Source organism: Petaurus breviceps, unplaced genomic scaffold (assembly GCF_028583685.1).
Source record: "Petaurus breviceps papuanus isolate PSGF00001 unplaced genomic scaffold, PetGlider_PUasm1.0 523, whole genome shotgun sequence".
Lineage (NCBI taxonomy): Eukaryota > Metazoa > Chordata > Mammalia > Diprotodontia > Petauridae > Petaurus > Petaurus breviceps.
The window spans coordinates 1,074,531-1,078,721 of NW_027186356.1; the positions used below are offsets into that span (position 1 = coordinate 1,074,531).

A 4,191-nucleotide genomic window follows, 5' to 3' on the forward strand; every position below is an offset into this window, starting at 1 on the left:
GAAGGTGTTAACGTGGGCGTGGGGAGGCTCGAGAAGGTGGGTTGAGCCTGCAGGCTTTGGTAAGGTCTGGGGGTGGGGGTGGGCGTCTGCACTATGGTCAGAGCCTTACTTACACAGACTGCCCCGGGCTCCAGGACACTGGGGGCGGGGGACGGGGGGGGGGGAGGTTGGTGGTGGTCTCTCCTCCTCTGCTCCCAGATTGCCAATGCTCCGCCCCTCCCGGTGCGCCAGAAAGAGGGAGGGAACGTGGGGGCGCGCGGGGAGGGCGCGCGCGAGCTAGGGATTCTGGTCACGTGCTGCTCCCTCACTCCCTCTGGAGGGCCCCCCCCAACCTCCTCCCCCTTCCCGTCCCCTCCCCTCGGGTGCGGGGGTGGGTGGGACTGAAACTCAAAGGTTTCATTCATAAATTCTCCGCCTTTTAAATCGCTACCCAGGCGCCGGGCAGCGGAGCTAGTTGAGCCAAGCCGAGCCGAGCTGAGCCCAGTGGAGCCAAGCAGGGAGCGAGCGCCGCGGCTGCGCCCAGTCCATGGCCCGCGCGCCCCGCGAGCGAGGAGGTGAGTGCGCCCGGACGCCGGGCCGGCCTGCCGGCCGCAGCCCAGCCCCAGCCCCAGCCCCGGCCCTGGCTCCTGGAAGGCGTACGTAAGCTCGGCCCGGGGAGCTCGCGAGCAGGCGGGCGGGCGGGTCCGGCCCAGCCCTGTGCCCTCCTCCAGCCCTGGTCCCCGGCACTCGGAGGGACGCCGGCTCCCCCAGAGCAGCTGGGACTTTGGGATGTCTGGCTCGAGCTGGGGCCCCCACCCCAGTGACGGTTCAGGATTCTCGGCCCTCCCTTTCCTGCCCGCTCCCAGGGTGTGCAGAGGGAATCCAGGCTGAGGCCTGAGCAGAGCAGGGGGAAGAGAACCCGAACCGGGTACCACTTGGGTCTCTTTTCCCCCCTTGCTGTCTCCGAGGGCTCCGTGTGCGTGTGGGGTTTGTGTGTGTGCGCGTACGTGTGTGTGTGTGTGTGTACGCGTGTGTGGCAACCTGAACTCATTTCCTAACCTACATCCACTTAGGCGCATTGACCCACTTGCTTCCAGGAGAGAAACTGGGTGATTTCACCCCAGCTTGGCCTCCTTCTTTAAGCATCAGTGGGAAGGGGACTCAGAGGGAAGAGAGGAAGAATCCCCAGGGCTGGCCTTCAGGAGCTCTCCATGGTGTAGACAGAGCTAACATTGGGTTGAGTCAGAAGACCTGGGTTTTAGCACCTGTCCAGCTGCTGACAGCCCTGTGACCTTGGAGAAATCTCTTCTTGTTGCTTGGACTCAGTTTCCTCATCTCTACAATGCGGGGTTCGGAATAGGTAGTCCCTAAAATCCCTCCCAGTTATGACTTATGTTTTAATGTCCCTCCCAGATCTGACATCTTAATTTTAGGAGTAAACTTTCTCAATGGGGGAGCTTTTTCTTTGGGTGTCATTTGGTAGAAATGGGGCAGGGAGGCCCCCAGAACTTGATGTGATGGGAAGGCATCCTCATCCCCGTATCTGGGGCTCCCTCTTTAGGTCTTTTTGAACCCCCTTGGAGTTCAGTCTGGGAGGTGGGCCTAGACCTTGCAGATCACACCTCATCTAGCTGCTTCCACAGTAGTGGGGAGGGAGCATAGTACTCCCCAAAGAACGCCTCCCAAGGATTCCCAACTAGTTCCAGATGGCATTTTCTCTCCATGCCCCTTCTGTGCACTGGCAAGCCAAAGCTCCCCATGCAGAGTGGCTGGTTGAAACTGGACACCTATGGTTGTCCCTGTCCTGAGGTGAAGGAAAGTTGCTGAATGAAAGGTGCTGGACATCTGAGGTGGGCATAGAAGGGCAGGGCTAAGTAGCTGCTTTCTGGGGTCTTAAGGGCAAGGAGTGAGGCCAGGAGATGGTCTGGGTTGGTCTAGATGGTCATGGAGATCCCTTTCACCCCTGAAATTGTCTGTGATGTGATTGGAGGAATTCACAAACCCAGATCTGCCCTCTCTGGGTGGCAGAGCTTCTCCTTTGGGTGCAGGGAGAGGTGGGTTCTTTTTCTGTGAAAAGGAGTAAGGATCAGCCCTAGCAAAGAGGGAGAGGAAGCAGGCTTCCTATGAGTGCTCATGGAGAGCCAGGTTGATCTTGGGGAGCTCAAAGCACTGGAAGGGGTTGAGGGATTTGGCCTTTTGAGAGAGCCAGGTTAGGGCAGTAGCAGCAGCAGCAGCAGCTAGAACCCTAGAAACCCCAAATATGTTTCCTATCCTGGTTTTTTGGAAAGTGGAACTGGGGCTGGATTTTCACCCTAGAACTGGACTTTTCAGATGTTTTAGTCCTCCAGGACTAGAGGAAGAGGTTTTTAATATATCTGGGCTGGAGATGAAATGGCAGACTTGTAGAAGAATGGGGATGTTCCAGGTATTTTACAACCTGGCCCTGCTTGTCTATCTGTCTCCCATCCCTTGGTGGATGATCCTCTGATCTAGGTGGGAAGTTGTGCCTGGTATTACTGTGGGGTGTGTGTGTGTGTGTGTGTGTATGTGTGTGTGTGTGTGTGTGTGTACACTCACATAAACTCCCCCCTCCCTATCCCTGAATCTCTTCTTATCTCTCCTCAGATACATGTTTGACCTCCTCTCAGCAGGCACAACTGAGGAGGGGAAGTTATAGGTTTTATTTCTCTAGTACATCAGTTAACTTTCCTCAGTTTCCTGGACATTTAAAGATCTTAAAGCCCTTATGTTAAATTCATGCCTCTGTCCCAGGGTCAGGGGGTGCCGGGGGCACATGAAAGAAGGTAGAGGGGTAATGTGGTATATTGACGGCCTTTCCCTAAATTGGAGATTAGGGTAGGAAGGGAAAGACAAGGCCCTAAGAGTTAGTTTTTTCTCTTAGAATATCACAGGAAGGAGGGCCCTCAGAACATGGAATATAAGAGCTGGGGGGGACCTTGGATCATAGAATCTCAGAACTGGGAGGGACCTTAGAACATGGCATGTCAGAGATGGGAGGGTCCTTAGAATCCAGGATGTCAGAGCTGGGAGGGCCCTTCAGAACATGGAATGTCAGAGCTGGGAGGGACCTTAGAACATGGTATGTCAGAGATGGGAGGGTCCTTAGAATCTAGGATGTCAGAGCTGGGAGGGCCCTTCAGAACATGGAATGTCAGAGCTGGGAGGGCCTTTAGAACCCAGGATGTCAGAGTTGGGAGGAACCTTAGAACATTGACTTGAAAAGCTGAGGAGAAGCTTAGAGTGCATCTTGCCAAATTCTTTCATTTTATAGATGAGTAAACTGAGGCTCAGAGAGAAGGGACTTGGCCAAGGCCAAACAACTAATTAGTGGCTGAGCCAGGAATCAGTGCTTAAACTCCCTTGAGCTGTCCAGAGCTCTTCTGAGCATCAAATCAGGACTTGCCTGTGGTCTGACTCTTCAGTTTTCCTGCCCCGCCACTGCAGGATATGAGGGAGAAGCCTCTCCAGGACTGTCTTTCAGCACTAGCATGTGAGATGACCAGGGCTTTCTTTCCTTCTTTGCTCAGTCTAGAGCAGGATTTTGAGGCACATTCCCACAACCCTTTACAGATACAAATCTCCTTTAGAGGTATTCATTTGAGCCATCTAGCTACCTTCCAGGGTACAGAAAAACACAGATGAAGGAAGCTAGGTTTGGAAAGGAGAAGTCTCCCAGCCCACAGTTATATAGCTAGTAAGTGTCAGAGTCTGGGATCCCTGTCCTGAGGAAGGTGGGCAAAGAATCTGCCAGATGTATATCCTGAAGGAGAAAGATACTCTCTTGGGGGGAGGGGTTGTTGCCAACCCCTAGCCAGGGTTTGCCTGATGACTTTGGGTCCAGAGCAGGGACTTTTTTGTACCCCGGTCTCTTTTTTCTTCTAGGGCCTCTCCTCTTGGAGCCCAGGACTAGTCTTACCTGTAGATGGAAACCCAGCTTCTTTTAGGGGGATCCAGACCCATCCCTTAGGTCACTGATCTCTCCAGCCCCATTTTTATAGGAGCAGAGGTTTGAGAGCTGATGGGACCTTAGAGAACACCTGTTCAGTCTCTCCTTAGCCCTCCCCCTGCACCCCCATTTAACAGATGAGGAAACTGAGGTTCAGAGAACAGTCCAGGATTTTGAAGTGAGTCACTGGGAAAGTCTGAGTATAAATCCAGTGCCTTTTCTCCTCTGCTGGGCTCTGTTACCCC

At 54.1% G+C, this 4,191-nt stretch overlaps 1 protein-coding gene across 1 annotated transcript in view; it reads left to right on the forward strand.

The window, feature by feature from the left end:
* Positions 1–309: 309 nt before the first annotated feature.
* The window catches only part of CBARP (CACN subunit beta associated regulatory protein), a 23,143-nt gene continuing 19,261 nt past the window's right edge, over positions 310–4,191 (forward strand). Inside the window, exon 1 of the mRNA XM_069102021.1 lies at positions 310–554. The gene's annotated coding sequence lies outside the window, so the exon portion shown is untranslated. The remainder of the gene's footprint in view (positions 555–4,191) is intronic.